We start from the raw sequence: 17,728 nt of genomic DNA, 5'->3' as shown, positions 1-17,728 counted from the left end.
ACAATTGAAACTAGATAAATTATCTTGGTTAAAAGCGCTATAAAGTATTGTAAATTTTAACGTGTAATTTCAATTACTCTGAACTTTCAAACTAAAAGTCCAATCAAAAAACCATTCAATAGTGATCTATCCGGCTATATTACCTTTCAAATGAGACTAATAGCGCATAAATCGGCTTGGCCATCTCTGAGAAACAGGCGATAATTATTACCTTGTCAAAACACGTTTTTAAGCATAACTTTTAAACTACTTATTTGTTTTCAATAAAACTTCCTGAAAACTTTTATAATTTAGCAAGAGCTTTCATTTGGTACTAAGATCATTGAAATCGGTTGTGTGGTTCCGGAGAAAACCGTGTCACGTAGTTTTCACATTTTTGCTTATAACTTTTAAACGAAACATCGGACCACGAAGCAATTCAATAGTGATATACTCGGCAATAATACCTTTCAAATGAGACTAATAACGCAAAAATCGGTTCAGCCATATCCGAGAAACAGGCGATAGAAAATGAGCTGCACACACACACATACACACACACACACACACATACACACACACATACACACACACAGACATTGCTCAGTTCGTCGAGCTCTATCGATTGGTATATGTGATTCGGCCCTCCGGGCCTCGGGTCAGTTTCGTGTTTTTCGACCAATTTCTAAACCTTTGTTATATACTATAACAAAGGTAAAAATTACCGTTAGAAATAAGCAACCTTAGATAACAAATCGGTAATAAGAAAATATTATTAGGAAATTAGGAAATAGAAATTATAAATGATGCACTGAAAATAAGAAATTAGCATTTAAAATTAAATTTTTTTTTGGAATTCGGAAGTCATGAATTAAAGAACACAAAATAAGTTCTAAATTGAACTCGAAAAGTCAAAAATTGTGGAAGACAAGAAGCTAAAAAAAGCCAAAACCGTTAAATTCGAATAGTCGAAACTCCCAAAACGAGTCGAAAATACAAAAGTTGAACAGTCAAAATGAGAATTAATCGAAAGGACAAAAAGCTGAAAGGTCGAAAAGTCTAAAAGTCAAAAAATGATCAAAAATAAGAAATGATTAAATTATTTGGAAAAAATAGGACAATACTGCCGGTAAAGTACTATTGTTCCATTCTTTCCAAATATTTTTATCATATTTTGTTTTTGAGAAATCGCCAGTGTCCGGGCATAGAAGCCTGTCCGGTCATATAGGACTTCCCCCCAACTAGTGAAGAGTGAAGAATGAAGAGTAAAGAATGGAGAGTAAAGAATGGAAGATAGAGAATGGAGAGTAAAGAATGAATAGTAAAGAAATAAGAAATAAGAAATAAGAAGTAAGAAGTAAGAAGTAAGAAGTAAGAAGTAAGAAGTAAGAAGTAAGAAGTAAGAAGTAAGAAGTAAGAAGTAAGAAGTAAGAAGTAAGAAGTAAGAAGTAAGAAGTAAGAAGTAAGAAGTAAGAAGTAAGAAGTAAGAAGTAAGAAGTAAGAAGTTAGTAGTAAGAAGTAAGAAGCAGATAGCAGACAGTAGGTTGAAATTGTTTAACACGGAGCTATGAAGGCTCATCGCAAAATATTGAATCAAAGCTTGGAATGTGCAATATGGTACGACTTCTGTTTAAGCTTAATTTGAAATAAAATTTTACATGGAAATGAAAAAAAATTAGACAGCATTTTAAATTAGATGTCGTAAATTAGAATGCCAACAGGCAAATGATGAAAAGACGAATAGGACAAAGACCGGTTGCCTGGCTGAAAAGTAGATTTATTACGAGTCACTCTTGATTAATTTTGACATATCTTCACACTAAACTATTACTAGTTTTCAGCATTCCACCTCATGATTGTTGTTTTACTACGGAAACCTAATGTTTAAAAAACACATTTTTAATTATGTAGTCATATACCAACCATGCTGATCTAACCATATAAAACCAGTAAACATCTACTAAAAACAACACATTTCCAGTGCAAGGCACTTTCTTATCGTCTTCGCTGATCATAACCAAAAGCAGTTCGCAAACTCATTTTTTTTTGCTTCAAACAACCGTCGACAACCCATCGTCATCGTCTGCTTGACGAGAGATCAAAGCCCTTTACTGTGAAGGTGAAAAACAACTCGACTTTAACATGAAAACCTTTGGTGACAAAATTGATAATTACCGTGACACCACCAACAGCAGCAGCAGCAGCAGCAGCAGCCGATAGAGATAGAGAGGGAAAGACAGAGAAATATAAAAACAACTTCGTCCGAGTTGGAAAAGCTTAGAATTCCATCCCATATGACACCACAACGGCGACGGCCAGCAGCGGCGCTGCTGCTGCCACATATCCGCTTATGGGTAATTATTGATAATTGATAAATGCTATGTTTAGGTCTGTTGTTTATCGGGCGATGTTGATCGCACTTCTTTCAAAGCCCGGTACGGGTAATTTCATGGAGGGGAAAAAATAATAAGAAATTGTGGAGGCACTGATAACGCAAAAAAGAATGCGACCAGATAAATGCATTATCTTTTTAGTAAAAGCAAACCGATAAAATCTAATCTATCTGTGATTTACAACGTTAAATATAAAAATTCTCTTTTCTTCTTGGTCTACTTGGAAACTCATTATATATTTTTGTCTTAAGGTAATCAAGTTAAGTTGAAATAAATTCCGCCAATGCAGCAAAAAACAACCAAAACATTTGCCAATTGCTTTCCCAGCCCCTAAAAGGAGTACCGCACAGATCGTTTACGAAAGTGCCCCCTCTCTGGCCTCTGGCTATAAACCCAAATTTCTTTCGGCCATCACAGAAACCGAAATGTACTAAGGGAAGCAAACGGGTCAAGCTCGAAGCAAGCCGCAGTATCAATCAGCATAGTTGCTTTCATTTTCAGCACAACAACACTTTCCTCTCTACCTACATAGTGCAGCAGCAGAGAAGCACTCCAATCATCGGTTATTAGTGAAAAAAGTGCCACTTACCGTGCCGTGGCTGACGACTTACCGGTGATTACCGGTGAAAACCCGGGGAGTGAGTGGGCAAGAAAACAGACCGCTTATTTTCTGCTCAAGAATTGCACATATTTTACCGTCATGTCCCACTACGACGTCGACGGAGTCCATCCGCTCGGTTTACCTCCCGGTCCCGCTCCTGGTCCCGGTTGGTTTGAAGTCACGTTTCAAGAGTTAAGGTTTTACCGTTTTCCGTTTACGTTTTGGTCATTCAACGATGCTTCAGCGAGTTGTACTTTAGAAGATGACGAAAATAAATGATTCATGATTCCCCTAAATGCCTACAGCATGAATGATTCTCAAATCATACTTATGTTTAATAACTTCATTGCAACTTGGTTGCTTATGTAATTTTCTGTTTTTTTGATTATTGCAAATTTGTTAAAACTTTGCATTGAATTTACTCAACATTGGATGGATTCAGGCCTACGGCCTTCGTAGGCTACCATCCAGCAAAAGCGACCCCGCTATCGAGTTTCATTTCCCATCATTAGACTTGCAAAAGACGAAATCTTCCTTGTGAGGACGGCGGCGATACGCTGGTATCGATACTCTCGGTAGCAATGCAGCAGCCAGCAGCGCTGTGATGCAAGTTAATTACTATCGTTTGCCTGCCTGCTGCAGCAGCACCTCCTTTTCTCACACGTGCTTTCATTTGCTCCGACTTCACCTGTGCTGTTACTTAATTATCTTACGACCCCACGGTCGGTCGCCACCCAGGGACCGAGAGGGCAAACGGGCGAGGGTGGCATCGAAGAGTGTATAGTATTTTGCGTGATTTTTTCCTCTATGTTTACGGTACAACCTACCATCAATTGGAGAGACAGTAGCCGCCACCGCCACCGGTAGCGGTGGTAGGCAGGGCGACAGTGTCGGAATTTGTCTCGCACGCACGCACGAATTCGTCGCCACCAAGCCGCCCAGGTATTACGCCGCGGAAGGTGTCCGGTTTTGTTTGTTTGTTGTTTCTGGCTGGTCGCAAGCAAGCAAGCAAATGAATTGAAATTAAATAAGAGCCGCTGCAGATTACCACTCGAGAGCGTCTGAGCGGCTCCCCGCTGTCTGGTGTGGTGTTTTTTGAGACGTCAAGTCGGTCCGGCTGTGCCGGAAGGGTGGCGTGGCGGGAGCTTGGATTATACGATCGTGTGTATTGGTCTTATATTGATTTTCAGTTCCACTGATTGACTGTAAAGACAGGGTTTTTTCAATCCACGAGGAGAGTAGATTTGTGATTCACAAATTTATGTATCCTCGGAATCTCGGGGTGTGGAACTTCGATTCATTTTCCTTATAGTAGTGAAACCTACCATAAAATGATTTGCTCATTCATTATCTAAATGATTGATTTCCTGTAAGTGCAGTGAAATCTCGCAACGCTCAATTAAGTAGCTTAACCTATTACCTGGCTACGATCGACTAAATCATCTCAGCAGTATCGAATGGATTTGACCAGGTCAGACGAATGAATGTCGAAGAGAAAGGGGAAATTTTCTACGATTTTTCATATTTCCAGTTCATCGCTTTCGTGTGCTTGCAGTTACAGAAAAAGATAAAATGAAAACGTAACAGCACAACATTAAATTAAGTGAACAATAGTGCACTTCGTTGTCTGTGCGATTTTAGCAGATACGGTCATTGTACGACCTTTCGCAACACGAAAAAAGTATGAAAAAGCGGTCAACAAATTTGAACCGAAGTTGGAACGTATCCTAATTTACGCAGTTATAAAAAATTGTCAAGCTATTGCTAGACAGAAACACCAGATTTAAATGTGATCTATATAAAATGGTCCTATTATGAAAAACACTAGAGCTGTTTATTACCACTGGCGTGCCCAGGAGATGACTACTTTTGCGATGAAATTGTTATAAAAATAGTTGGCGTTGCGTAAAAGTAGTTCCAGTTCCAAGATCAGTTATAGATTAAATTTTAAGTTCAGTTTCAAACCCAATTCCAAAGACAATTTCAAGCTTAATTTGAATGCAAGTTAAAGCTAGTAGAGAAAAACATAGGAATACCACGGGGCAATTGAGAAAGAAAAAGTACAAACGTAACAAAAGAGGAAGAAACGCAGGAACAAAAAGAAAAAAAAAATTGGCACGAAAAGAAAAATCGTAATAGAATGGAAGGGAAAACACGGGACGTAAAGAGAACAAAAAGTGGAAAAGAAGAAAATGGAAGAAAAAAGGAATATGCGGTAAAAAAGTAGAGACTGAACAGAAAAAGCGGGAAAATGGAAGAGAAAAAACGAAAAAAGAGAAAAAAGGAAAACAACCCAAGCCGCAATGTAAGTTTTATTATACTCTTATGGCGGTTTTTTGGCCAATTTTGGTCTTACATGCCACCATAAGAGTGTAATAAAACCCTACAAAAAGAAAATAAGGACCTACTGGACAGAAGAGAGCAAAACTCCGAACAAATGAGAAGGAAAAACGGGATAGAAAAGAAGCAACAAAAAAGAAGTAAATTCAGGAGCAAGAAAATCGAGAAACAAGAACAATAAAAGAAAAAAATGAGAAAACAGGTAAAAACCGAAAAAGAACGATCAGAACTCATGAAAAGAGCGAAAAATGGGACAGAAAAAGAAGAAAAGAGAAAGAAGAAAAATGCGAAATGGGAGATAAAAAAGGAAAACCGGAAAGAAAAATAAAAAAGGGATCCAAGAACAGAATAAACGTTACGGAAAAGACGGGGAATCGGTATCAAAAGGAGAAAACATGTTACAGACGATGACGAAAAACGAGAAAGAAAGGAAAATAAAAAAACGAAAAAGAGAAGAGAAAAGATGAAAGACAAGAAAGAATGTAACAATAAACTAAGTGAAAAACATGAAGAAACGAAACAGGTATGAACAGGAGTGAAAATAAAAAAATGGGGCAGGAAACGAAGAACAACGAAACAATGAAACAGGAAACACGGGATAGTTAAAAGAAAAACGAGTGAAAAAGAGGATGAACGGAAGAAAAGTGAGAGAGAAAACCAAATAAGTGGTGCAGAGAACGAGTCCAAATGGAACAAAAAGGGGAAAAACGGGACTGCAAAAAAAAATGGAACAGAAAAGAGATGACACGACAATAAGACGAAAAATGTCAATCCTACTTTCAAGTAAAACTTCGTGGCCAATTTCATGTTCATGTCTGGATTTTTGCCTTTTCGAAACCGGTATCTCCGGTTTCGGTACTTGTTTGATGTCATTTGTCTTGCTTCTGTGTTGCGTTTCCGTCGTTTATTCGTCATCTTTTCGTATTTAGTCGCCATTTTGACGTTTTTAAACGTCTTTTTGTCATTTTATGTTGTTTTTGTTGCATTTTGGGCGTCTTTTCGTTCACTTTTCATCGTATATTTGCCATCTTTTCATCTTTTTGTTGGCTTTTCTTCGTGTTTGTCATCTTTTTGTCAGCTCTCTGTCGTATTAATCACGTTTTGTCGTATTTTTTACTCCTTTTGTTGCCATTTCGGCCTCTTTACGCCGTGTTTTTGCCAGCTTTATATCGTTTCTTTGTCTCTTTTCAACAATTTGTTATCTTATTTTATCGTCTTTATAACGTTTATGGTTGATTGCTTTTTTTGCGTTTTTTCGGTGGTTGTTCATCGTATCATCTTTTTCATCTGTTTCATCTTTTTCTAATGGAGTTCTTGTCTATTTGTCATAATCTTTTCGTAATCTTTTTGCCACGTCCTTTTGTCGTTCTTTTGTTAGTTTTTTTGTCATCTGTTTGTTATCTTTTATTCGCATTCATCGTCTTTTTGTTATATCTTTGCCATATTTATGTTGTGTTTTCATCGTATTTTCGACATCTGTTCGTCTTTTTCGCGTCCGTTTGTTTTTTGTTCGACGGCTTTTGCCGTTTTTATCGTCTTTTTGTTGCTATTACGACATTCTATCGCAATATTGTTGACTTTTCTTCGTTTTACCTTTGTTATACTATAACAAAGGTTTAGGAATTGGTCGAAAAACACGAAATTGATCCGAGGCCCGGAGGGCCGAGCCACATATACCAATCGACAGGGTTCGACGAACTGAGCAATGTCTGTGTGTGTGTGTGTGTATGTGTGTATGTATGTGCGGAGCGCAATTTTTCTATCGCCTGTTTCTCGGAGATGGCTGAACCGATTTGTTCGCTATTACTTTTGTTTGAAAGGTATTATTGCCTAGTATATCACTATTGAATTGTTTCGAGGTTCGACATTTCGTTTAAAAGTTATAAGTAAAAAAGTAAAAATTACGTGACACGATTTTCTCCGTACCCAAATGACCGATTTCAACGATCTTGGTATCGAATGAAAGCTCTTGTTAACACTAAATTTTTCGGATAAATTTTATTGAAAACAAACAATCAGTTCCAAAGTTATGCTTAAAAAACCTGTTTTGACAAGGTAATAATTATCGCCTGTTTCTTAGAAATGACTAAAGCGATTTAGACGCTATTAGTCTCATTTGACAGGTAACATAACCTAATAGATCACTATTGATTTGTTTTTTGATTGGACGTTTAATTTGAGAGTTATGATCAATTGAATACAACACATTAAAATTTACAATAATTTGTAACGATTTCATCTAAGATGATTTATCTAGTTTGAATTATTTTGGCATCAAATTAGATATTTTAATGCTACAAATATATCTGCAAAATTTCAGAAGTATCGGTTTTGCCGATCAAAAGATATTAACCCTCCAACACTCGCGCCGACTTTTGTAATTCGGTTACTCGTGCGCACAATGGTCCAAAGCCAAAAAGACATGCGCATTAGAATTTTGACTGGGAAAACTTGGTTTTAGGTTTATGGAACCTTCGGAAGAATTTCTTGAAATTGAAAGTTCTATCGTCTGGTGCAATTTAAATTTTGATTAATCCCCCTATAAGTGAAATAAAAAAATTATTTTTCTTCAGTTTCAATATAACACATTGATGTGTTCTGCAAAGTTTTAGAACATATTATTACAAGAAATTTTGTTGAATACAGTAACCTTCTATCTATTAAGCGAAGAGAGAAAAATCTTATTCATTGTATATGAATTTGTAAGATCAGTTTTTTCTATTTTAGCTCTTTTTGTAATTGTTGCATTCCTTTTTCATGTATTACAAAATTGTATAAATAGTAAAAATACACAACTTTGATTAATATAGTATACCTCTATGTTTGTTTGTTTAGGTACTGTAGAACTTTGATTAAAATAAAGCCTTAATTTTGACCCCGAATGACTCGACTACCAACAGATACATTTTAAACATTTTATATTTGCTAATTGTGTTGCTGCATACAGACACCATTTTTACATATGAAGAAACGAGAGAAACTTCCAGGGTCAATCGCGGTACAACTCACATGCTGATTGCTTCGTTTCTGTGATGTCAGTTTATGCTGATCTATTTGACCAACAATTTAAAGTATTAATGCATAATTATGACATTTTGCTCATAACAAGGTAATTGAAGAGCATACGTTAGTTAAGCAGAGATTTGTAACTTTATAACAATATGGCATTCAAAAACCTACACGTGTTGTACAAAATGCAACAGCGTGAGTAATCGAAGGTTAATAGAAATTGATGAAATTTATTCAAGAAAACTTTATTGATGTCAATCAAAAATAATGGCGTTACAGAAATTTATGCGTAGTTCAAAAACCTATGAACTAGACTTTTACTACGCAATGTATATGTTAAAGAATAATATTTCCTCTTATAACTTGCTTTTACTTGCACTTACTCAAATTAGAAACAACCAGCTTACCCTTACTCAGTAATTTCATGAAAAAAGGATCTATCAAAATTTATAGGTGCTGCTATTTTGTTCAAATTTTGTAAACTTATTAAATTTCCAAAAATTTAATGAAAACCAACGCACCACGCAACGTTAACCAATAGATGAATTATGTTTCGAAGACGTGTCGATTTCTATCTCAAATAGCAAGTAAGACCGTATAACAAAGGTTCCTTTCACCACTAGGTGGATTAAATCGGGTTTTTTGTCAGTTTTTATCGTCTTTTGTCGTCGCTTAACCATCGTCATCTTTTTTAGCATTTTTTGTCGTCATTTTGACGGTTCTCAAACTTCCTTTTATCGTATCTTTATCGTATACTAGCTGACCCGACAAACTTCGTATTGCCACAAATTAACCTGTGTTGTACATAAATCATGAATCTCGGATGATCTTTGTCACAATCTCGAGTTTTGCAAGCCCCCCAGTGGGCGGCGCTTCCGTCGGCGGGTCACCGGCAACACTCGCGATCGTCTCGTCCTGAATGATCTAGTGTTACTATAGATAGTTTTTGTGGTCTTGTATTGACTAATGTTTTATGGAAGAGTCTCGAATTTCTCGAGTTCGATTAGTTTTTGAGTTTCGCAAAAATTTCTGTTTTATTTGTATGAGAGTCCATATCCCTCTACCACAGGGGTGAGAGGTCTCTAACTATCGTAAAATAAATTCAAGACTCCAAAATCTCCCACATGTCAAATTTGGTTCCATTTGCTTGATTAGTTCTCAAATTATAAGGAAATTTGAATTTCATTTGTATGGGAGCTCCCCACTTAAAAGGGGAAGGGGTCGTAATTCACCATAGAAAAAATTTCTGCCATCTAAAACTCCCTCATGCCAAATTTGGTTCCATTTGATTGATTAGTTCTCGAGATAAGAGGAAATTTGCATTTCATTTGTATGGAAGCCCACCCTTTTAAAGGGGAGATGGGCCATAACTCGCTTTCTAAAGAAGAGAGGGGTCTCAATTCATCATAGAAAAAAATCTTGCGTCCAAAACCACTTACATGTCAAATTTGGTTCCATTTGCTTGATTAGTTCTCGAGTTATGAGGAAATTTGTTTTTCATTTGTATAGGAGCCCCCCCCCTCTCTTAAAGTGGGGAAATCCATAGAAAATATTCTTGCCTACAAAAACACCCACATGATAAATTTGGTTCCATTTGCTTGATTAGTTCTAGAGTTATGAGGAAATTTGTATTTCGTTTGTATGAGAGACCCCCCTCTTAAAAAGGTAAGGGGTCCTAATTCATCATAGAAAAAATGGTTGCCTCCAAAAACACCCACATGCCAAATATGGTTCCATTTGCTTGATTAGTTCTCGAATTATGTGGAAATTTGTATTTCATTTGTGTAGAAGCACCCCCTCTTAAAGTTGGGAGGGGTCCTAATTCACCATAGAAAATATTTTTGTCTCCAAAAACACCCACGTACCAAATTTGGTTCCATTTGCTTGATTAGTTCTCGAGTTATGAGGAAATTTGTATTTCGTTTGTATAGGAGCCCCCCCTCTTAAAGTTGGGAGGGGTCCTAATGCACCATAGAAAATATTCTTGCCCTCGAAAGCTTTCATATGCCAAATTTGGTTTCATTTGCTTGATTAGCTCACGAGTTATGAGGAAATTTGTATTTCATTTGTATAGGAGCCCCCCCTCCTAAAGTGAGGAGGGGTCCTAGTTCATCATAGAAAAATTTTTTGTCTCCAAAAACATCCACGTGTCAAATTTGGTTCCATTTGCTTGATTAGTTCTCGAGTTATGAGGAAATTTGTATTTCGTTTGTATAGGAGCCCCCCCCCCCCCTTTTAAAGTGGGGAGGGGTCCTAATTTACTATAGAAAATATTCTTGCCCTCTAAAACCTTCACCTTTGGTGTTTTTTCATCATATTTTCGCCATCTTTACAGCGTGTTTTGTCTCTTTTCGACGATTTGTGTTGTCCTCTTTTATCGCATTTTATGATGTTTTTGGTTGTTCGCTTTTTTGGCGTTTTCTCGGCACTTTTTAGTTGCATTTTTACCGTCTTCTGTTTTTTTTTTCAATGGAGTTTTTACCTGTTTCTCATCATCTTTTTGCTGCCTTTTTTATCACCTATTTGCCGTCTTTATGTCTTTTCTTCGTCAGATTTTTGTCACCTGTTTGTCGTCTTTTATTCGTATTCATCGTCTTTTTGTTATCTCTTTGCCGTGTTTATGTTGTGTTTTCATTGTATTTTCGTTATCTGTTCGTCTTTTTTTGCGCCTGCTTTTGTTGTTTTTCTTTCGTCTTTTTTATTGCTGTTTTGGCGTCCTTTGATCGTCGCTTTTTGTCGTCGTTTCGCCAATTTTAATTGTCCTTCCGTCACCTGGTTGCCATCTTTATGCCATCTTGTTCGTTGTGACTTGTCTTTTTGCTGCCTTGGTGTTGTTCTTCCGTCGTATATTCGGCATCTTTTCGTCATCTTATTAGTATGTTTTGTCCTGCTGATGCTGATCCTGCTGATGTCCTGTGATGCTTTCTAAACGACTTTTCTCATTTTATGTTGTTCTTGTTGCTGTTTTGGCGACTTTTCGTCATTATTTCATCGAATTTTCGTCGTCATTATACCGTCTTTTGCCGCCCCTTCATCGTCTTTTTGTTGTTTGTTTGCTGTCTTTTAGTTGTTGTGTGCTCATCATATTATTGTTTTTATGACGTCTTTTTTATCATTTTTCTGTTAACTTTCCTTCGTATTCGTCATCTTTTTAACATCGGTCCGTCTTATTTTGTTATTTTTTCTTGGATTTCTTGCTCTCTTTTAAAAGTATTTTTGTCGACTGATTTCGACTGTTTTCTGATGTCTGCTCTTGGCATTTTTTGTCACTTTTTTCAGCGGCTTTTTGCCATTCTTGTAGTCTGTTTTCACGTTTTTCCTCCGTTTTTTGTCATCTTTTTATCGTCTTTTGTCGTCATTTTGTCAGTTTTTCGTTTTATCGCTATTTTTTATCCGTTTTTTCGTCATTCGATTTGTTGTCAACAGAACAAAAATGCTGTCTTTTTACTGCCTTTTGTCGCAGCTGTGACCCTTTTTATATATCTTTTTGTCGCTGGTTTAGCGTCGTGCTTTCATTGTATTTTTATGTTACTTCCTACGTATTCTTATTGTCTTTCGCCGTATTTTCAGTGTCCTTTCATCATTTTTTCATCATCTTTTCATCGCACTTTCATTGTCTTTACGTTGGCTCTTCATTGTCTTTTTTTTCGTATTTTAGTAATCTGAAGCAGAGCTTCCATAAATTCAAATAAGAAAATAATTCCAGCTACTAGGTTATAAAGATCAACCACTGATAAAGTGACATGACACATAACTACCGGTTAGACCTTCGTAAATTCGACGCAGTCTGCTGTCGAGCGAACAAAAAGGTAAAGGTCATTGCATCAATCGTGTTTAAAAATAGTGGACGTCGTAGAAAAAAAAGCAATAAAAATGCAAAGGGTACCAGATTATTGCCTTGTGGCACGAGCGAGCAGTTCGTAATACTTTGAGTTGGGTACTACCTTATTTTTATCGATAATGTGGGGCCAACGAGACGATTAACCCTCTAACCGGTAACGCCGTTTGTAAACGGTCTTCGTCCATTGATCTTTCTGAGAATGATCCATGTTGACGTGCATCTCAACGCTTTAGTTCACGTCAACTAACTTTAATAAATTTTGTCATATGACCCAATAAAGCATTCCTATTTTTGTATATGGTTTCGTGATTTGTGTAACCAATTTTTGAATTGTTGCTACAGACCCAAAAACTGATGTCATTTATGGTTTCAGCAGTAAACCTCATATTTACCAAATTTATTATTAAAATCGTAAGATAAATTACTAAAATTGTTCGAGTTTTGACTTAGTAAATTTAGAATTATAGTCTCGTATTATATATTTCATTTTGATGACAAAAACTAACAAAAAAAAATAGACCGATCAAGTCTGAAAGAGGTTTATACTCAAGACTTTTTTTAAACCCGGCTCCGACATTGCAGGTGGTACTTCAATAACCTCACACCAAGTTACCTCAATCAATAAAATAAATGACACGGGAAAATCCCTCCCGCAGCCTGTCGCGTCGTCGCGAACAGCTGTGAAAAACAAATCGCAACAGGATAGACCGCTTTTCCTCGCGACAAAAGACTGCTTTTTATGGCCGTAGGATTGAGCTCGCGCCTGTGTTTTTGTTTTCGTTCGTCTCGTGCGTACATCTTTGACATTGCATTGACGAAACCGGCCCACGATAACGGCAATTGGCACCGTGTGGACACAGCACATCTACCTTTAGACAGTTGAGACCTGAAAGGAGTGTGGAGCGGAAGGTGGAATGTTTTGAAGCTTCTTGCGGTCAGTCAGCTGCTGCTGCTGCTGACTGACATGATGCCTCCGACGACAGAGCGGCGCGCCATACTGTTGGTGATCTGATCAGGTTTTGCCAGCTGAGCGCAGCGCGATCCAACTGGGGGCATTTTTTACGTCTTCTTTCACTTTCAAAGTGAATTGTTGGTCTAATCTGCACTCTCACCTCTGACGATAGTATAGGTATTTAATACCTCATGAAGCGCGATACTGAGCGATGCTAAACGTTGCCTGACAGATGATTCTTCATCGTCGCACGACGTTTTTGCTGTTATTCGCACAAATGGTTTTGACCGAGTGTGGTTTTCGGTAATGCCAGTATCCTCATTGTGAATTGCAAACGTGGTCGGCGGCTGCCAGATTTGCTACCATAAATGGATTTATCGTAGAGTGGTCACCCGAAAAAAAATTTACATTCAATTTTGTAGTAGAAACAATGCATCTACAACAGTTTTTATTGTAAACATTAAAACTTATGGTAAATTTATTGTAAAAGTGTTTTTATTTTATATTATAGAATTGGCCATATTTCACCATAAATTTACTGTCTTTTTTAATTATATTTTATTTTTTCGCCTAAAAAATTACCATGAAAGGACGATAACTTTTACTGTAAATGAAAATTTTTGTTCGCGAAAAACTAAATTTTTTTATTGTTAAGATACTTAACAACCCGTAATTTTTATGGTAGAATCTCTGAAAACCATGAAAGTTATGGTGGACAACAATAAGTTTAATAGTTTAGTTATCTTTTTGGACGATAACTTTTATTGTTTTTACTGTTTTTTGAATCCTACTGTACCATAATTTTTATCTTTGTGTTATGGTTATTTTTTTCCTGGCAGAGACAGTTAAACTAGGAGCAAGGAAAAACCTTAATCCAAAAACCACGGACCAGCTCTACCAGTGAAACGTTTAAGACCCCCACAGAGTGCAACAAGTGCTGGGGACTGAAATTACACGATCGTTGATCATAAACTTGAAAAATTGTCTTCCTTAAAGATGCCGTCGTCCCCCGCGTAGTCGTCGATCGTCGTCATCATCGTCATCGAGCGTGTAATAAAACAGCGTACTTTTACTGTTTTCGATTTCTTCCAAGCTCGCTCTCGGCAATCAGGTATGAATTAATCTTTTGCGCCTTTCGACGATGAACTGCGTTGTTGTGTCGATTGGTGATGTCGTGGCCGTCTCTTGGATCTCCGAGGGGCGATCAAAAGCTCGTCAAGCATGGCACGGATGGCACCATTAATCGGAATTAATATCATTTTATCGCATAATCTCCTGTCAGTCCGGCCTGTCGGCTCGCTAAAATTCGCAATTTGTCCGCTACCGGTGTGCTTTCGGTGCTTATGATGGACTCGGTTGAAGATTCACTAAATTAAATCATAAACACGGGATTAAATGAAACATTTATGCGGTGAGCTGTGCCGAAGGTGGATTTTTTACATTAATCGCACGTGAACAGTATGGGAAGCTGAAGCAGCAGCTAACGAGCAATTGCAAAACAAAAACTGGAAAAAGGTTAATTTCTTTTTCAGTTAAATTTACTGCACAATTTATGGTCTCCCGCCGGAACGGAGACCCGTCAGTCATTCATTGTGCTATACAAGAAAGGTGTGCGTGTGTGACGTTCAGTGCACTCGTCGCCGGCGATAATGATGATGATGATGACTGATTGTCACGTACTTTTTTCTCGATGCTCAACTGTACGGAGCATTTACTGGGATATTTTCTAAGCGATATCACTTTCTTTGTTACAAAGTGACGCGATGTTGACATGTTTCACCGGTATTACCGGTGATTAACCCCGACGAAACAAAGTGAGTGCAATTTGGAAATTTTTGCTCAAATGCAAAACCAATTGCAAAAAGAACTTCTCATTCAGTCATTATAACCTTTGAAGCCGTTTTCAACAAAGTATGGAACAATGCAATAGATTGTAGAATTGTTCAACAATTCATCTAAGCGTAGTGCAATTCAAAACCAAAAGAATTCCGCTTTCAATTTTATCTCACCACTCATTCATCATCTCACTGGGAACACTCAATGTAGAAATCGAAAATGTTTTTGAAACTTTCGCACTTTGCCTATATAGTGAGTGAGTGCGAGTGCATTTCAGACCCGACCACCGGGTGCCGGGTCTATTTTTTTCACACATAAATCTCCACAATTGTGCGGGAAAAAATGCAATCAGCACTAAACAAAGTTGATGAAATACTAACCACTACACTGCATCTATGTGCTCTGCATCCGAATCCAGCAATTGAGCTATACAGGGCCACCATTTATTTTATTGGACTTTAATTATAATGCATAACACTAATTCCGATTTTTTCTCGCTTTCCAATTTTATTTTTTCAGGTAAGCATCTCTGCAGTCGGCAATCTCAAACACTGCCACCGGAGGAAGATTTATTAATCCAACACAGGTAATTTGCTTGGTTCGCACAACAAAATGGGCGGCCATTTCCCGACCGTGTTAGATACCTATAATCTACTTTATTATCGACTTCAACAAATGTAGCATTTCCCTCCGCCCTGTTAACACCCCATTTACCACCACTTGCTTGCGTAGCGGGTAAATCGCGATCGCTTTTCTTGTTGCTGCGAGTCAGCTCAGCTTCTTTCTCTCTCTAAAGACTGGCTGGTATAAGTTGGCTGGCGGGCTGGGAAATGGGCGCAAATGGATATGTAAATGGTATGCAGATTTACTACCCGGCTCCGTTCGATAGGAGCATATCGCGTGGAAAAATGAGTAATGTTCAAGCGTTTGCTTTATTAATTGGCGTAACCGTTTAATTACCGGTCGTCTCGTAATGGTGTGAAAAAAAAGTGTGTAACCCATTCCGCCGGATCGCGAAGGTGGCTTGGTAAAAGGGAACCAACGTGTTGCAAAAAATTATGCTTTGACCTTTCGGGTGGTGGATAAAAATACTTTAAATTTTATTGTTGGTAGTGGGAATGTGCTTTCTTCGAGCGATGGCTATTGTAAAAATCCAATAAAAAGGTCATTACTTTACGGAAGTAGTTGGTTAATTACCTTTTTTTAAAATTGATACTCTGCCTAGCTGCCACTACTTCCTTACTTAGGTGGCTTGCCGTCCTAAGTCAAAACCTGTTGAACAAAGTTTCTCCATGCAACTCGGTTGAGGGCTACCGCTCTCCAATTCCTCGGACACCGAGTACTCTCCGCCAGATCTCGCTCCACCTGGTCTAACAATCTTGCTCGCTGCGCTCCTGGTCGTCTGGTTCCTACCGGATTTGCGGCGAACACCATCTTTGCAGGGTAGTTGTCCGGCATTCTTGCAACATGCCCTGCCCATCGTATCCGTCCAGCGTTAGCCACCTTCTGGATACTGGGTTCGCCATAGAGCTGTGCGAGTATAGGGTTCATCCTCCGCCTCCGTACTCCGTTCTCCTGTATGCCGCCGAAGATCGTTCTTAGCACTCGTCGTTCGAAAACTCCGAGCACTCGCAGATCCTCCTCGAGCATTGTCCATGTTTCATGCCCGTAGAGAACAACCGGTCTAATAAGCGTCTTGTACAGGGTGCACTTTGTACGGGGACTTAGTCTGCTCGACCGCAATTGCTTGTGAAGCCCATAGTAAGCACGACTTCCGCTGATAATACACCTCCGAATCTCACGGCTGGTATCATTGTCCGCCGTTACCAGTGAGCCAAGGTAGACAAATTCATCGGCTACCTCAAACTCATCGCTGTCGATCAATATACTACTGCCCACGCGGTGTCGTTCGGCCTCGGTTCCGCTGGCCAGCATGTACTTTGTTTTAGACGTATTTACCTTTAACCCAATCTTTTCTGCTTCGCGCTTTAGTCTGGTGTATTGTTCAGCCTCTGCCACAGATGTTCTTCTAATATCCATGTCATCGACAAAGCAAACGAATTGACTAGATTTGTTGAATATTGTGCCCCGCGTCTTGATATCCGCTCGGTTCATAACACCTTGTAGCGCTATGTTGAACAGCAGGCATGAAAGACCATCACCTTGACGAAGCCCTCTGTGTGATTCGAATGAACTTGACAATCCACCAGAAATCCGAACACAGCACTGTGTACCATCCATCGTAGATTTATTCAGTCTGATGAGCTCCCTGAGGAAGCTGTTCTCATCCATGATTTTCCAAAGCTCTTTTCGGTCGATGGTATCATATGCGGCTTTGAAGTCGACGAACAAATGATGCGTGGGAACTCTGTATTCATGGCCCCTTTGGAGGATTAACCGCAGTATAAATATTTGATCCGTTGTAGACCGACCTTCGACGAAGCCGGCTTGAGCCACAAATCTGTTCACAATTGGTGATAGTCGTGGTCGTGATTCTGTCTGATTTGGTGACCTCCAGGTGTACTTGTGATGGATTCTGTGATGGGAAAAGGTACTACGTACGACCAGGTTCTTGGAGGCGGCAAAGTCGATAAGTCTTAGGCCCATTTCATTGGTCCGCTGGTGTGCACTGAACCAATCACCGGTTTGATTCCTCCTCCTGGTCGACCTGAGCATTGAAATTCCCGATGACCAGAGGTGGGCACCGCTAATCAGCTAACCGCTAACCTTTTAGCCAGCGAGTAGTGTGTTCGCTAGGTTTTAAATGTGTTAGCGCT

This window comes from Sabethes cyaneus, chromosome 2, assembly GCF_943734655.1.
Source record: "Sabethes cyaneus chromosome 2, idSabCyanKW18_F2, whole genome shotgun sequence".
Classification (NCBI taxonomy): domain Eukaryota; kingdom Metazoa; phylum Arthropoda; class Insecta; order Diptera; family Culicidae; genus Sabethes; species Sabethes cyaneus.
This window is presented reverse-complemented; position numbering follows the sequence as displayed.